The sequence below is a fragment of the Salmo salar genome, chromosome ssa11 (genome assembly GCF_905237065.1).
Source record: "Salmo salar chromosome ssa11, Ssal_v3.1, whole genome shotgun sequence".
Taxonomy (NCBI): domain Eukaryota; kingdom Metazoa; phylum Chordata; class Actinopteri; order Salmoniformes; family Salmonidae; genus Salmo; species Salmo salar.
The window spans coordinates 21,683,697-21,702,750 of record NC_059452.1 but is presented as its reverse complement, the minus strand read 5'-3'; the positions used below and the strand labels follow the sequence as shown (position 1 = coordinate 21,702,750).

Here is a 19,054-nt window from a genome sequence, read left to right as displayed (position 1 = left end):
CATGCTAATGTAAAAAGCTGTTTTTTGATATAAATATGAACTTGATTGAACAGACATGCATGTATTGTATAACATAATGTCCTAGGTGTGTCATCTGATGAAGATCATAAAAGGTTAGTGCTGCATTTAGCTGTGGTTTGGGTTTTGGTGACATTATATGCTAGCTTGAAAAATGGGTGTCTGATTATTTCTGGCTGGGCACTCTCCTGACATCATCTAATGTTTTGCAGCACCTATAACCTATTGCTTGTACCAGCAAAGGACGCATACGATAGACACTACCAAATGGGTGGTTAGGAACTTGCGCCCCGGTGTTATTGGTCCAACCAGTTCGAGTTAGTCATCAGAGGCCAGTTATAGGAGGCTTAAGTAGGCACAGGAGGAGTTTTGACCAGGATGGGATTAGCCTTGTCTAGATGGATGCTATTGGCATCCCCAGGGGAGTACCAGATGAATACAAAGCTATGAATCAAATAGCTGAAGGCTTTACCACTACGTTCTTTTGGTGGTTGACAATAAATAAAAATGTGGATTGGATTAATTACATCTATTATTGTCACGACTGTCTAGGACCAGTGGAGAGGTGGAATCAGGAGCAGGAGACAGAGGGCCGGAGCAACTGTGTTTTAATAATATTAGTAACACGCAATAGCCGTAGGGCACCAGGCGCGTGGCGAAGTCTGCCAGGGGAAAAACACCTTCCCAAAAATAAGTGCACTGGAAACAAAAAGCGCACGGGGCGCAGCCCGGCAATAATAATCGACAATAACAATTTACAATCCCAACTGTCCTGAGTGGACAATAAACAATCCCGCACGAGAACCCCAACTGAAAATACACACTAAATAACCCCCCACTAATGACAAACACTAAACAGGTGCGAGATAGACAGACAGACAAAACCAAAAGACACAGAAACAACGATCGGTGGCAGCTAATAGGCCGGCGACGACGACCGCCGAGCGCCGCCCGACCGAGGAGGGGCGCCACCTTCGTTAGATACTGTGACAATTATAATCAACAGAGATTCATGAATGAAACTGGGGATGCAGTAAAGGGGTTCTCTGACCAATTATCCGCCACCTCCCTCATGACCTGGCAAAATAGGCTGGCTCTCGATATGTTATTGTCAGAAAAGGGTGGGGTATGTAGAATGATAGGGGTTCATTGCTGCACGTTTATTCCTAATAACACAGCTCCAGATGGATCAGTGACCAAGGCCCTGGCCGGTTTAACCACATTAGCTAATGAGTTAGCGGAGAACTCTGGGGTGGATACCTCACTGACTGGGTGGTTCGATAGTATGTTTGGATTTTTTACATTTTTATAATTACCGTGTTATGAGCTGCACTCACCTGTATGAGTGTGTTGATGTTGTGTGGTTGCTGTTTGATTCCATGTGTGAGAGGTTTAATTACCAGGACTCTAGAGAGATCGATGACGCGACAAATGATGAGGGACAGACCGATTCCGAGCTCCGACCAGTGGGATGACAACTACATGCCTCCAGGCCTAGTAGAGGGCTCCGATTCTTTCAACCACGAGGAGCCCATGTTGGTTGAGACTATCTTCAATGTTTAGACAGACTGTTTATTTAATGAAGACTATAATGAAAATCCTAAAAAGAAGAGTTATAATTGGATATAGGCCTAGAACAGTCGCTGATGAGTATATGATGTAAATACATGTATTGGTTTTGTTTGCTTTTGTGTGACATTTATAATTCCAAATGAAGGTTGACGTATCAGTGTGTAATATTTCGTCAAAGGGTGGATTGATAAAGGAATGTATATGTTTAAAGTAAAGACTAAAGGATTCCACCCTAAAATCATATAAATGTATGAAATGTGTTAACCTGTTTGGGATAGGGGGCAGTATTTTCACGGCTGGATAAAAAAACGTACCCGATTTAATCTGGTTACTACTCCTGCCCAGAAACTAGAATATGCATATAATTAGTAGATTTGGATAGAAAACACTGTAAAGTTTCTAAAACTGTTTGAATGGTGTCTGTGAGTATAACAGAACTCATATGGCAGGCCAAAACCTGAGAAGATTCTATACAGGAAGTGCCCTGTCTGATAAGTTGTTCTCCTTCTAGTGCATCTCTATCAAAAATACAGCATCTCTGCTGTAACGTGACATTTTCTAAGGCTTTCATTGGCTCTCAGAAGGCGCCAGAAAGCGGAATGAGAGCGTCGCCCGGTTACGAGAAAAATAGCATAACATTTTATTTTAAACAGCGTTTGACATGCTTCGAAGTACGGTAATGGAATATTTTGACATTTTTTGTCACGAAATGCGCTGGCGCGTCACCCTTCGGATAGTGACTTGAATGCACAAACAAAACGGAGCTATTTGGATATAACTATGGATTATTTCGAACCAAAACAACATTTGTTGTTGAAGTAGAAGTCCTGGGAGTGCATTCTGATGAAGAACAGCAAAGGTAATCCAATTTTTCTTATAGTAAATCTGAGTTTGGTGAATAGTAAATTCACCGGAAGTTTGCGGTGGGTATGCTAGTTCTGAACATCACATGCTAATGTAAAAAGCTGTTTTTTGATATAAATATGAACTTGATTATTTTTGGGAGGGTACTCTCCTGACATAATCTAATGTTTTGCTTTCATTGTAAAGCCTTTTTGAAATCGGACAATGTGGTTAGATAAAGGAGAACCTTGTCTTTAAAATGGTGTAAAATAGTAATATGTTTGAGAAATTGAAGTTTTTGCAATTTTGAGGTATTTGTAATTCGCGTCACGCTATACCATTGGATATTGGTGAGGCGTTCCGCTAGCGGAACGTCTGTCCCTAACAGGTTTTAAGAGTCCTAATTCCATATTAAGAGTGACTAGACCATTGTGTTACTATGTAGTAATGTGGGACAAGTTAGGAGGGAGAAATGTATGATTAAGAAAACAGAGGCTGGTAGACTACACATGATAACTCTGAAAAAGCTGACAACAGGAGGGCCCTTCCAAGGCCTCTCTAATCTAGAGGAGAGAAGAGAATGGCGAGAAACTGCCAAGGCTGGTAGAAAAGTGATACAAGTGTGTGTGTGTGTGTGTGTGTGTGTGTGTGTGTGTGTGTGTGTGTGTGTGTGTGTGTGTGTGTGTGTGTGTGTGCGCGTAGAGGGAGTTATAAAGACTGTTCAAATTTTGGTTGACTTTAGTATGTTCTCTGAATAAAGCTTACGAACCTTTTGCAGAATCTGAGTCTTTGCCTATTAAACCCAGGGTCTTACAAACCTCGGGGATTGGTCAAAGCTTAAAAATTTGTTTCGTTATCATCATTGGGATTCAAAATTCTCGTGACAGAGCTGGTGTAATGAAATGGGCTCTGAGCTGGGGGAATGAGACAGGCTCTGAGCTGGGGGAATGAGACAGGCTCTGAGCTGGGGGAATGAGACAGGCTCTGAGCTGGGGGAATGAGACAGGCTCTGAGCTGGGGGAATGATACAGGCTCTGAGCTGGGGGAATGAAACAGGCTCTGAGCTGGGGAATGAGACAGGCTCTGAGCTGGGGTAATGAGACAGGCTCTGAGCTGGGGGAATGAGACAGGCTCTGAGCTGGGGGAATGATACAGGCTCTGAGCTGGGGGAATGAAACAGGCTCTGAGTTGGGGGAAGGAGACAGGCTCTGAGCTGGGTGAATGCACGCATAACTGTAAGTCGCTTTGGATAAAAGTGTCTGCTAAAATGGCATATATTATTATATTCCCAGCTCCTGAACAATTAACATATTACCGAACCATATTCCCCACCCCTGAGCAATCTACAGACAACCAAACCATCTTACCCACTCCTCAGCCATCTCAAAAATACCAAAAAGGCTGTGCTTACACAGGCAGCCCAATTCTGATATTTTTTTTCTTCGTCTTTTGACCAATCACATCAGATCTTCTCATATCAGATCTTTTTCAGAGCTGATCTGATTAGTCCAGAGAGCAACTAGGGGGGAGGGGGAGGGGGGATCTGAATTGAGCTACCTGAGTAAATGCAGCAAAAGTCCTCCACTCCTGAGCCATATACAGCAGACCACACTGCATACACCTCCCTCCGAGCGAGACCAACTGTCACTCATCAGGAGCTGCCAATCAGTGGGAGCACTATCTGGGCGCGTTCTGCTGCCAAGTCGGTAAATTGCATCAACAAATGGTGAATTCCTGCCAGTTCACGCTGGGTTAAAAAAAGTGTTAGAGTTGTCCACTAAAAAATGACACTGCTGACTGAAGTGGAAACGGCTTCAAATTGCTCATTGAACAAAGGAATATTTGGGGGAGTGTTGTGCTAATAATTGCCATCTACACGGGAGGTGTGAATTGCAGACAATTACCACGTGCCATGTGCTCAGATAGAAGCCATAGCTATTAGCCCAAACAAACAAAACCATGTTTTAAAGTGGCACTCCAGTCAGCTTTTCACCTCATTTATCACCTGATTTACAAACAGTAGCAGTGCCTGGGTAAAATAACTAGGGAAGCCTATTACATGTACAGTAACAGACAGTTACATGATTTACAGCATGGTCAAGCAAGTTAATGTTTCCCACATTTTCGGACCACTAAACAACTATTGATTTAGAACCAGAGAGTTATCGCAAGTCACAAGGAAAACAGGAGCTGCCTCCACTATTCCAGCATCATTTCAACATCATCAAATCACCTCTGCTTAGTCTAGTACAGTGTAACGGCTGTCTTCTGTAGAAATGGACCAAGGCACAGCAGGTATGTGAATACTCATCTTTAATTAAAATAAAGGAGTAGAGCATCCACTTAACAATTCAAACAATATATAAGACAGGAACAGTTTTGCAGGCACACAACACGCAGTGCAAAAACAACTACCCACAAAACCAAGTGACAAACATACTCCTACATATATGACTCCCAATCAGGAACAACGATCCCCAGCTGTTCCTGATCAGGAGTCACAAGACCAACACAGAACAATCACACACACAAGACTGCCACGTCCTGACCCCAAAACTACAACAACAGCTCCATCTGCTGGTCAGGACGTGACAGTACCCCCCCCTCAAGGTGCAGACCCCGGAATGCACCTAACAACGAAAAAACACCAACAAACAAAATCCCCAACAAAACCCATAAACAATAACCCCTAAACAATAAGGGAGGGAAGGGAGGGTGGCTGCCGTCAACGACGGCACTGTGCTACACCCTCCCTCCCCAACCCACCTATCCTGGAGGTGGCTCCGGTGCAGGACGTGGACCCTGCTCCACCCTCGGCGTCGCCCACTTCGGTGGAGCCGATAGCTGCGCCAGGCAGACGGACCCCTCGAGCAGGGCCGGAGGACAGGAGGGCCCCTCGGGCTGGGCCGGGGACAGGAGGGCCCCTCGGGCTGGGCCGGGGGACAGGAGGGCCCCTCGGGCTGGGCCGGGGGCAGGAGGGCCCCTCGGGCTGGGCCGGGGAGCAGGAGGGCCCCTCGGGCTGGGCCGGAGAGCAGGAGGGCCCCTCGGGCTGGGCCGGAGAGCAGGAGGGCCCCTCGGGCTGGGCCGGAGAGCAGGAGGGCCCCTCGGGCTGGGCCGGAGAGCAGGAGGGCCCCTCGGGCTGGGCCGGAAGGCATGCGGGCCACTCGGGCTGGGCCGGAAGGCATGCGGGCCACTCGGGCTGGGCCGGAAGGCATGCGGGCCACTCGGGCTGGGCCGGAAGGCATGCGGGCCCCTCGGGCTGGGCCGGAAGGCATGCGGGCCACTCGGGCTGGGCCGGAGGGCAGGAGGACCACTCGGGCTGGACCGGAGGGCAGGAGGACCACTCGGGCTGGACCGGAGGGCAGGAGGACCACTCGGGCTGATCCTGACAGGCCGGGCACCCTGGCAGATCAGGGCAGGCGGGCACCTCTGGCAGAACCGGGCAGTCCGGCCACTCTGGCAGAACAGGGCAGTCCGGCCACTCTGGCAGAACAGGGCAGTCCGGCCACTCTGGCAGAACAGGGCAGTCCGGCCACTCCGGCAGAACAGGGCAGTCCGGCCACTCTGGCAGAACAGGGCAGTCCGGCCACTCCGGCAGAACAGGGCAGTCCGGCCACTCCGGCAGAACAGGGCAGTCCGGCCACTCCGGCAGAACAGGGCAGTCCGGCCACTCCGGCAGAACAGGGCAGTCCGGCCACTCCGGCAGTTCAGGGCAGTCCGGCCACTCCGGCAGTTCAGGGCAGTCCGGCCACTCCGGCAGTTCAGGGCAGTCCGGCCACTCCGGCAGTTCAGGGCAGTCCGGCCACTCCGGCAGTTCAGGGCAGTCCGGCCACTCCGGCAGTTCAGGGCAGTCCGGCCACTCCGGCAGTTCAGGGCAGTCCGGCCACTCCGGCAGTTCAGCGCAGTCCGGCCACTCCGGCGACTGTTGACTAGCGGGCAGCTCCGACGACTGTTGACTGGCGGGCAGCTCCGACGACTGTTGACTGGCGGGCAGCTCCGACGACTGTTGACTGGCGGGCAGCTCCGACGACTGTTGACTGGCGGGCAGCTCCGACGACTGTTGACTGGCGGGCAGCTCCGACGACTGTTGACTGGCGGGCAGCTCTGACGACTGTTGACTGGCGGGCAACTCTGGTGACTGTTGACTGGCGGGCAGCTCTGATGACGACTGTTGACTGGCGGGCAGCTCTGATGACGACTGTTGACTCCTGATGCGTGGGGCAGGTATTGGACGTACCAGCCTGGAGACACGCACCTCCATGCTAGTGTGTCTAGCGGGAAACACCGGACCGAAAGGGCGCACTGGCGGTCTTGAGTGCAGGGTTGGCATCACCCCTTCCGGCTCGATGCTCCCCTTGCCCTGGCACCTGCGGGGCGCTGGTACTGGGCGAAGTGGGCTGTGCGTCCGTATAGGCAAGATGGTGCGCACCTCAGCGTAACATGACGCCCTCCACCTCGTACGCACCTCCCTGTAGTCACGGGTAGCTGGCTTATGGCTCTTCCCTGGCCTGGCCAAACTACCCGTGTGCCCCCCCCCAAAAAAAATCTTGGGGCTGCCTCTCGGGTTCCCTTAGCTCCCTTAACTTGTCCGCCCAGAATTTTCTTTCGTCCTGCCAGGTCCATTCTTCCATTTTCTTCTCCTGTGGCTTCCTCCAACATTCCTCCCTCACTTGCCTCTGTCCTCTTCTCCGCTGCTTGGTCCTTTGGTGGTGGGTAGTTCTGTAACGGCTGTCTTCTGTAGAAATGGACCAAGGCGCAGCAGGTATGTGAATACTCATCTTTAATTAAAATAAAGGAGTAGAGCATCCACTTAACAATTCAAACAATATATAAGACAGGAACAGTTTTGCAGGCACACAACACGCAGTGCAAAAACAACTACCCACAAAACCAAGTGACAAACATACTCCTACATATATGACTCCCAATCAGGAACAACGATCCCCAGCTGTTCCTGATCAGGAGTCACAAGACCAACACAGAACAATCACACACACAAGACTGCCACGTCCTGACCCCAAAACTACAACAACAGCTCCATCTGCTGGTCAGGACGTGACATACAGTGACAACAAAAATATACCAACAATTATTTTGTCCAATCAACATAAGCTAAATATGATGTGGCTTTCCATGGTTCTGATTTCTGTGCATGTGTGTGTGCGTGCGCGTTCGTGCAAGTAGAGAAACATGTTGACTCACCCTACTTGTAGAGAAACGCCAATGCCATCCTCCTCTCTTTCATGTTGACGAAACGGTCTATGACTATCATACAGTACATGCTTATATTTGTTGTTGTCCTAGGTTACCTGCTAAAATGCTTGCTCACTAGCCTAACTTCCTTTCATAGGCAACGTTAGCTAGCTAACATTAGCCTTCTACATCTAGCTACGTGTTGAACTTCCATTCTCTCAGACCAGGGGCACAACAATGTATGAATTAATGGTTGGATCAGAATCACTGTTATAATCATTGGCCAGTATGGAGAATGAATTAAAACCACAAGTCCAAATCCCTATCTCCATCCATGGCTATTTTAGGAAAGAGACAATTTTAGCTAGCTGGATAGCTAGCCACCGGAAGACAGCAACACGACAAGATGCAACAATTTTCTGTCAATAACTTTCAGTGGGATTTGATAGGAGTGATGCCAAATCCAAGCTGGCTTCCCTTGACACATTTTTTTGGTGTGCCAGGACCATTCACAGTTGAGCTCGCTCAGTATAGCTCAATGCGGCTTGGCAAATTTTGTATACTATTTTTGTCAAGGGAGGCCAGATGCTCGCTGGCTTCCCATGCCTTCAATGCTACGGGAGGCAACAATGTCATACTTGTTTGGACCAGACAGCATCAGATAGATGGCCTACACATATAGAGACATAGGCGCGCTTTCTCCTTTGATATACATTCAGCCTCTTGCGAATTGAAGGACAATTATGAAACACAGAGAGACGAAAGATACATTATTTTATGTTTTTTTCTTGATACATTTTTTGGGGAAGCCTGGCTTCCCTTGGCATCCATTAATACACACCACTGTTTACAAAACAAAATGCGCATCTCAATAGGTGGTCCAGGTAAGTCATGACATTGCAGTGGTGAGGTGGGGCTTTCCTCTTTTGTTCTCTACTGCTCCTCTATTGTTCCTCAAGCAAGGGGGAGGCCGATGACATCACGGGTTCCCATCAACCAACTCATTGAAAGCCCTACTCCTTGAAGTTTACAGTTGTCTAAAAAGCACAGTTTTACTCAAAACATAATGTTTTACCCTTTAGTGTCTGCACTTTACTGTATTTATACTAGGGATATCACTTTTCAACAGTAAACGTTCATAAATTGCTGGAGGATGTCTTTAAAATGTATGTGCATCCAGGTGTACTTATGTGGGTGATTCAACTTATTTGAATGACATTATTTCCCTTTCCTGCAGTCAAATGACCAAATCGCCCTCTAGTGGCTTCATGGGTGGAATATTATTCACATTTTTCATAAATCCATAATTAATAAACATGATTAAAAAAATAACGCCAAAAATCTGGTGTTTCTATATCAAAAAGTTGTGTTATATTTCAGTCTTCTGTGATGTATGTAAAGTGTAATATTGGAATGCAAACTCAAAATGTAACACATTTCAACTTTATATCTGACATGGTACAGGTGTGTTATTTTTTTTAAGACCATAACCATCTGTGTGAGGTGTATACTTTTGTTTTAAAGTAGATTTGTTTGACTTCCAAGAAACACTGTTTGAGCCTGATTTAGCCCACTGCAGATTAACAAAGTGTGCTCCATTTGAAGTAGAAATAATTTTTTACATAAAACGTTATTACATAAAACAAAACATTTAATAATTTTAAGACTACAGGAAATAGATTGACTGCTATGTTAAACAACTGCAGTCATAGCTGCTTTGACTGTAGAAAAACCGGGTCTCTTAAAATACATCCTCCAGTGATTTATTTTACTTTTCCTGTTGAGGATAAAAGTTTCCCCTGATCGACTTCTCACTTTCGTCTCTGCATTTAGCTATTCAGATATTCTGTATCTTTATTGATTTTGTAAGAACAGACATTGCAATGTTTTCAGCTGATGGCAACCTACAATGGTGTTATGCAAAGTGTGCATGTCAAACATGATGTGAGTATTTTTGCCTTCCATAACCAATGCTACGATGAGAACATGTACTATATATAAATGGCTTGTAACAGAGTCAAATGCAATATGTCAATAAAACTCTATTGGTTTCAAGGAGCAACAATAATGACAGGGAGAGATGAAAGGAAACAAAAGCAATACAATGCAATTAGCTTTCCCACTGTGAACTCAATCCAAACACATTCCAGGTTGCCTCTCAACACTAAAAACATCTAAAAACACTACCACAAAGCTTTTAATGTCTACTGGGGATAGATTTTTGACACTTATGTGTTCTGTTGATATTGTCTAAATGGCAGGCTTCCAGAGGTGGCATTAGCACTATGGGGGTGGAAGAGCATTTTGTGTTGAGGGGTCTGTGAACAGAGGACCCACCTGCACAGAGGACATACACAGATTGAGAGTCTATTAAGGAAAAACCAGGGAGGATGCTAACAGACTCAAAGGGACTCAATGTGGTCACATACACATACATGGATGAGGCTATAGGACAGTCACCACAGTGCAGCCAGTGCACACACGAGTTGGCCTGGCACCCTGAGCAGATTAGTCAACCCAGAGTCAGGATGTGGGATGGACACACAAACACGTGTAGGGTTGCAAAATTACGGTAACTTTCCCAAAATTCCGTGGTTTTCCAGAAATTCCGGTTGAAAGATTCCTGAAATCAGGAGAGAATGAGCAGAAATTCCGGAAACCTCCAACCAGGATTTCTAAAAAACCTGGGAATTTGGGCAAAGTTCCTAGGATTTTTTAAACCTACACAGATGGCACTTTAAAACATGAACACAGGCCTACAGTAAAAAACAAACAGTCATCGACAAGATGTTCTATGCATATTTCTCTATTCAATTCCTTATGGAATTTATGATTAGAGAACAACAGCAGGGGTAGGAATTTACTATTGTAACAAACATTAACTCCACTTTTTCTGTCCCACTATTAATGTAACATGGAAAACACACAAATTCCAATTCACTTCCTAATCTGACAAAATGAACACTGCATTGACCTCGATTCTGATTATCCCTTGTTCATGAGTTTATCTCCACAATCTCTGTGTTGAAGTCTGTGAACATGATGACAAAGAGGCCAGAAAGGGTGGAGGACTCGGTATAGAATCTCATCAACCACAAAAGAGAAGCGTCATCAAACAAGCGGCTGCAGCCAGTGACTGTCTGTCAGTGTGACCAAATTGTAGCAGAGGTCACAAAACCAAGGTCACATGAAATGAGTTGTAATCATAACCACAGGATTATAAATCCATAATCCCTACTGCCGTGTACTGACTGACTGTTGGCTCCTGCCTCTCCCACCGACCTCTACTCTGCCTCACCACCAGCTATGGTAAATGCTCATATTTAAAGACAGCTTAATCATATTACCTGGAAGAGAGGAGGATATGCATAAGCAAAAACATCCTACTTGGAATTAGGCTTTATTTTTTAATAGTATTCTACTCAGGCAAATACTGTGACCTCTTAAACCCGGAGTCAATGTGCTGTGGAGTGGACTGGAGTGACATTTTGGCAGTTTTGTGCGCTCCAGGAACAGATGAATTGTGGGGGATCCTGCACAGCGTGGAGCCCTGTGTGTTTTTGGCAAGTGGCACCGCCTATCACACACACACGAGGCTGGCATTCTGCAGTGGCAGAGTGGGTAGTTTGTCAAACGGGACTGTTAAAGCACAGCCCACCTGCCTGTTCATATCATGCTGACAAGCAATTCAACGTCTCTACCATCGTGCTGTTCTCAGATCTGAGTTCCTGGATCCATCCCATCTGCTTTCTCTGACAGCAGTCCTGGTCCATTTGATCTCAGATCAGAGTCTGCTGACAGGTTTCTTACTGACGATATCACAAGCTGAGCAATCACCAACATCACTGTCATAACAATAGGCCTAACAAAGCAGCATGACGGGGAGTGGGCGTGAGAGGGAGAGAGAGGATGGAGAAAAAGACGGGGGTGCGACAGTTGAAAGAGAGAGAAAGGGGGTAGAGGGAGAGAGAGAGAGAGAGAAAATAGGTTAGAAAGACAGTAGAGGAAGTACATCACAGCGTTCCTGACAGTTGAAAGAGAGAGAAGGGGGGAGAGAGGGTGAGAGAAAGAGAGAGAGAGAGAGTATAGGTTAGAAAGACAGTAGAGGAGGTACATCACAGCGATCTTGACAGTTGCATTATTGCCCTTACAAAACATCACATGAAAAAATCACATAAAAAAAACACATGATTTTCAGACACGTGTGAACAAATCACATGAATTGTTTATTATTTTGACATTTTCATGGTTTTCGGACATGAGTAACACATCGACGGCCACATTTTCAGGTTAGCCTACTGTAACTATAAATGTCTTCTTATGTCATCATAGAAAGTGTGCATGTTCAAGATAGCATGCAAAGGTCGCAGGTCTGTTGAGATCTTCACAATGTCTATAATAATCTGCGCAGAGTCTTGAACAGCATTGATCACTTGCGCTAGGCCTATGTACTTTTAATGTAATCTCAACTATAATCCAGGGCATTTGGTTGTGCTGTTAGATGAAGCACAGTGATAACACATTAAGTTGTTGTATAAATACTAAATATCTGCCAGTTGTATTCCCATTTGAACTTTATTGTGCTTTAAAATGGTTGAAAGCGCAGTGATAACACATTTAGATGACAACTAAACCAGGAATATGACATTCTTTTTACATTGGAATTTGGTTGAGCCTTTAGATGGTTGAAAGCATAGTAATAACACATATGGAATTCAACAAACTTCAGCCTGTCTTTTTTAGTGGGTAAATAAAGGTTGAAATCTCATTGATCAACGTCTCAACCAAATATTACCATCATTTCCACGTTGAAATGATGTGGTGTGCCTAGTGGGGACGTACCACAGCCTCTATTCTATTGTCTCCTCTTTTAATAATTTATGTTAATTGAGATTCAATAAATAACACTTCCATTTTCCCATAGAATAGCCCCAGCTAGTTCCCTAGTGTTGAACGCAGTCAATCAGTCAGTCAACCAGTCAGTCAACCAGTCAGTCAATTAGTCAGTCAGTCAACCAGTCAGTCAATCAGTCAGTTAGTCTGTCAGTCAGCTCACATAGAGACAGGGAGCCATGGGCACACACACACACACACACACACACACTGGCTCAGGGGCATGGCAGCGCAGCATACACAAAGAGCAGAACCACTGGAGCGGCTGAGTTTCTGATACAAGCTGCCTGGCCGTACCTCTCTCACCGCATTCTTAGACATACTTCATTCAACGTTCCATATGACTTTTTCTAGTAATATACAGGTATACTGTATGCTGTAAGGACACCACACACACTGCCCTCTGAGAGCTTTAGAGAGATATTAGCCGTGTAGGGCTCTCCCTGGTGTGAAGGGAGAGATGGGAGGGCAGGGTGGCACAGTGGGGAGATGTGCTCTGGGTGGACCAGTCTCGAGGGGTCTGTCTGGTGCGCCTGCTGGTGCTGCTGTGTTTATTTATTCATACCACCTCTTCTCTAATGGATCTACTCTAACGACTCTCACTACATACACCCTTACAAAAAAGCGTTGTCCGGGTTAGGGGAGGGTTTAGCCGGGTTAGGCCGTCATTGTAAAATAAGAATTTGTTCTGTTTGCAATGTTTCTACCGGTTGGAATTAGGGTGACCAAATCTTAAAAACCCAAATGCGGGACAAGGGAAAGATTTTGCGTGACATTTGTGGAACAGTGGACACAATTTTTTTGGGGGGGGCAGGTTAATGGATCACACTGAAATGGGGACATGGTTCTGCTGTATGAAGGTCACTTCCTGTTAAAGGGGCAATCCACAGTTGCAACATACATTTTTGGACTTATAAATTAATGATATGTACCCATTGATTCTTGAAGAATATAGGAATATACAGTGCCTTCAGAAAGTATTCACATTCCTTGACTTTTTCCACATCTTGTTGTGTTACAGCCTGAATATAAAATGGATTACATTGAGATTTATTTTGTAACTGGCCTTCACACAGTACCCCATAATCAGTGGAATTATGTTTAAAAATGTTCTTCAATTTAAAGCTGAAATGTCTTGAGTCCATAAGTTTTCAACCCCTTTATTATAGCCAGTTGTGGAAAAATACTTAAGTAAAAGTAAAGATACCGTACCTTAATCGAAAGCGACTCAAGTGAAAGTGAAAGTTATCCAGTAAAATACTACTTGAGTAAAAGTCTAAAAGTATTTGGTTTTAAATATACCTAAGTATCAAAAGTAAATGTAATTGCTCAAATTTAATTAAGTATCAAATGTCTAATTCCTTATATTAAGCAAAACAGATGGCATGATTTTTAAAATTAATTTTTATTTACGGATAGCCAGGGGCTATAGCCAGGGGCACACTCTAACACTCAGACATCATCATTTAGTGAGTCCGTCAGATCAGAGGCAGTAGAGATGGCCAGGGATGTTCTCTTGATAAGTGTGTGAATTGGACCATCCTGTCCTGCTAAGCATTGAAATTGTAACTAGTACTTTTGGGTGTCAGGGAAAATGTACGGAGTAAAAAGTACATTATTTTCTTTAGGAATGTAGTGAAATAAAAGTAAAAGTTGTCAAAAATATTAATAGTAAAGAAAAGTACAGACAGATACCACCCAAAAACTGCTTAATTAGTACTTTAAAGTATTTTTACTTAAGTACTTTACACCACTGGTTATGGCAAGCCTAAATAAAGTTCAGGAGTAAAAATGTGCACATAATAAGTTGCATGGACTCCCGCTTTGTGCAATAATAGTGTTTAACATGATCTTTGAATGACTACCGCATCTCTGTACCGCACACATCCAATTATCTGTAAGGTCCCGAAGTCAATTAGTGCCTTTCAAACACAGAATCACCCACAAAGACCAGTGAGGTTGTCCAATGCCTCATAAAGAAGGGCACTTATTGGTAGATGGGTAAAACATTTTAAAGCAGACATTGAACATCCCTTTGAGCATGGTGAAGTTATAAATGACAGTTTAGATGGTGTGTCAACACCCAGTCACTACAAAGATACATGCGTCCTTCCTAACTCAGTTGCCGGAGAGGAAGGAAACTGCTCAGGGATTTCATCATTAGGCCAATGGTGACTTTAAAACAGTTACAGAGTTTAATGGCTGTGATAGCAGAAAACTGAGGATGGATCAACAACATTGTAGTAACTCCACAATACTAACCTAAATGACAGAGTGAAAAGACAACACCCTGTCGTTCTCCACTAACATCAAGGCGGTGACCCGATCCTGTAGGTTCATGCTCCACAACATTCGCAGAGTACGACCCTGCCTCACACAGGAAGCGGCGCAGGTCCTAATCCAGGCACTTGTCATCTCCCGTCTGGATTACTGCAACTCGCTGTTGGCTGGGCTCCCTGCCTGTGCCATTAAACCCCTACAACTCATCCAGAACGCCGCAGCCCGTCTGGTGTTCAACCTTCCCAAGTTCTCTCACGTCACCCCGCTCCTCCGCTCTCTCCACTGGCTTCCAGTTGAAGCTCGCATCCGCTACAAGATCATGGTGATTGCCTACGGAGCTGTGAAGGGAACGGCACCTCCATACCTTCAGGCTCTGATCAGGCCCTACACCCAAACAAGGGCACTGCGTTCATCCACCACTGGCCTGCTGGCCCCCCTACCTCTGAGGAAGCACAGTTCCCGCTCAGCTCAGTCAAAACTGTTCGCTGCTCTGGCACCCCAATGGTGGAACAAGCTCCCTCACGACGCCAGGACAGCGGAGTCAATCACCACCTTCCGGAGACACCTGAAACCCCACCTCTTTAAGGAATACCTAGGATAGGATAAAGTAATCCTTCTAACCCCCCCCCTTAAAATATTTAGATGCACTATTGTAAAGTGGTTGTTCCACTGGATATCATAAGGTGAATGCACCATTTTGTAAGTCGCTCTGGATAAGAGCGTCTGCTAAATGACTTAAATGTAAATGTAAATGTAAAAGAATGAAGCCTGTACAGAATGAAAATATTCCAAAACATACATTCTGTTAGCAATAAGGCACTAAAGTAAAACTTCAAAACATGTGGCAAAGAAATTAACTTCATGTCCTGAATACAAAGTGTTATGTTTTGGGCAAATGCAACACAACACATGACTGAGTCCAACTCTTCATATTTTCAAGCAAGGTGGTGGTTGCATCCTGTTATGGGTATGCTTGTCATCAGCAATGATTAGGGAGTTTTGTGGGGGGATGAAAAGAAATGGAATAGAGCTAAGCACATGCAGAATCATAGATGAAAAACTGGCTCAGTCTGATTTCCAACAGACACTGAGAGACAAATTCACCTTTCAGCAGGAAAATAACCTTAAACACAAGGTCAAATATACGCAGGAGTTGCTTACCAAGAAAGCATTGAATGTTCCTGAGTGGCGTAGTTACAGTCTGGACTTAAATTGGTTTGAAAATATCTGACAAGACTTGAAAATGGCTGTCTAGCAAAGATCAACACCCAACTTGACAGATCATGAAGAATTTAAAGAAGAAGAATGTGCAAAAATGGTACAATCCAGGTGTGCAAAGCTCTTAGAGACTTACCCAGAAAAACTTACAGCTGTAATCACTGCCGAATTTGATTCTGACATGGATCAGCTCAGGGGTGTGAATGCTTATGTAAGTGAGATATTTCTATATTTAATTTTCAATACATTTGCAAATATTTCTAAAAACATGTTTTCACTTTGTCATTATGGGCATTGGGTATTATATGGCAGATCTTTTTTTAAATATTGAATCAATTTTGAATGCAGGCTGTTACACAACAAAATGTGGAATAAGTCAAGGGGTATGAATCATTTTTGAAGGCAATGTATGTTCCTCATGCTTAGTTGAACCCAAAATATAAGCTTGATTTACTCCAATGTTTGAAAACAAAGTAAATGTAAACAACCACTGTATAGCCTAAAAATGATATATGTTGATATCATGGATGGTCAGTCCTTGCACCCAACAGTGTATTCTATGGATTTGAGAGTGGTTGCATTTCTCCAGCCCCATCCCTCATCCTTGTAAATGGATGAAAAAAAAAACATTTGCAGTGAAACATTTGTTATGATAACGCAATTCAATAAAACGGCTCCCTTTTTACTGACAATTTTCCCTATCTTTGGTTATGTTGCCCTGGCCTTCGCTTTTGCTGCCTTTTTTCTATTTTTAAGTTTTGGCACATTCATTCCAGCAACATAGCACCCTGCATCCCACTGCTGGTTTGCTTCTGAAGCTATGCAGTTGGTCCTGGTTGGTCCCTGGATGGGAGACTGGAAGTGGTGTGAAAATGAACATGTCACACAGTTGATGTTAATGTTAATGTTCATTTTCATGTTCATTTTCATGTAATATTTCTTCATGATTTTTTTTCTACAAACGTGACTTTTATTTTCACACGTTTATTTTCAGCTTCATCTGGACTGACCCTGCTTACCTTCAGAAGCAAACCAGCAGTGAGATGTAGGGTGCTATGGTGCTGGAATGAATATGCCAAAACTTAAATATAGAAGAAAACCTCATTGAACATAAATTATTAGAAGAGGAGAGAATAGAATATGTCCCCACTGGGCACACCACGTCATTTCAACGTCAACATTTGGGTAATATTTGGTTGAGACGTTGATCAATGAGATTTCAACCTTTATTCAACCACTCTAATAGACAGCCAGAAGTTTGTTGAATTCCCCATGTGTTATCACTATGCTTTCAACCATCTAAAACACAGGTAGGCAACCCTGGTCCTGGAGTTCTGCAGGCACTTCATGTTTTTGATTTAACCGACCTGGACGACAAGGTGTGTTGAATTTAGGCAATCACTGAACTGATCAGTTAGATCAGTTGGTCAGGTGTGGTGACTAGTTGGAACAGAATCCTGCAGTACCTGCGGCACTCAAGGAACAGAGTTGCTTACCCCTGATCTAAAAGCACAACCAAATTCCAAAGGAAAAAATGATTTTTTTGTTTACTTGTTATCAAAATATGTTATCACTGCGCTTTCAACCATTTAAAAGCACAACACAGTTCAAATGGGAATACAACTGGCAGATATTTTGTATTTATACAACAACTTAATGTGTTATCACTGTGCTTCATCTAACAGCACAACCAAATGCCCTGGATTGTAGTTGAGATTACATTAAAAGTACATAGGCCTAAAGCAAGTGATCAATGCTGTTCAAGACTCTGCGCAGATTATTATAGACATTGTGAAGATCTCAACAGACCTGCGACCTTTGCATGCTATCTTGAACATGCACACTTTCTATGATGACATAAGAAGACATTTATAGTTACAGTAACTTTAAAATGAGACCATGGATGTGTTACTCATTTTAAGGTTGAATAAATACTGTTACATTAGTTTGTAAGATGCCTTAACTTTAGGCTATTTACTGTATTACAAAAGTCATATTGAATTGTGTTTGGATGACAAAGCAACCAACATCAACATTTGAATTATATCTAATGCTTGGATAGGTTATTCTGAGCCACTGGCTTAATCCCATTCTTTAACTTTTATTTTTGGTTTAGTTGGAGATGTGAATCCAACATAAGCCTATCATTTGTTAACTTGTTGGCATGTTAATAGGCTACTTACAGTATTTCAAAGTGTAATTGAATTGCTTTTTGTTATCAATGCAAACAAATAAACATTTGAAGGAGATTAGTATTTTGTACCACTGATTTAGTCTGGCTTTAATTCCAGTTTGTCTATTAATTAATCATTTATATGTTAGATTCATGTTTCCATCTCAACCAATAATCAAAGTTAAAGAATATGACTAAATTAATTTAAATTGCATTTAAAGTTTGATTTGATTTAATTTAGTCCTATTCTTTAACTTTGGGGATTTTGGGTTGAGATGGGGATGTGAATCAAACATATCAATTAATACATTTGTAGACAAACTGGAATTAAAGCCAGAGTAAGTCAGTGGCACAGATGGAACTATCTAAGCAGATCTCCTTCAAATGTTGATATTTGGTTGCACTGACAACCAAACACAATTCAATATCCAGTTTGTCTACAGATTAATCATTTATATGTTGGATTCATGTCTCCATCTCAACCAAAAAGTTAAAGAATAGGACTAAATCTAATCAATTTTTAAATGCACTTTAAATAAAGCTTGATTTGATTTAGTCCTATTCTTTGTCTTAGATTTTTGGTTCTGATGGAGACATGAATCTAACATATCAATTATTAATTTATAGACAAACAGTGAATGTATTTAGTTATTAAGAGATCTCTCCATAATCATTATCACGATAGCACATTGGTAGTAGTCAGTGACAAATATAAATATGGATTTGGTTAAAACCCTGGATGGGAGAACAAAGGAATAGTTGTAGATCAACTCTCCAGTAGGAGGTGCTGCCCAGCCTACATTTTTTTTCTGATAGTGGATATAACATTGAAGATCTAATGTTGTTTCAAAGGTTCAACATATT

General features: G+C 43.6%; 1 protein-coding gene across 2 annotated transcripts in view; it reads right to left on the bottom strand.

The window, feature by feature from the left end:
* Positions 1–19,054, bottom strand: part of LOC106562277 (RNA-binding Raly-like protein) — an 80,251-nt gene that overhangs the window by 54,879 nt on the left and 6,318 nt on the right. The gene's annotated exons all lie outside the window — the stretch shown is intronic.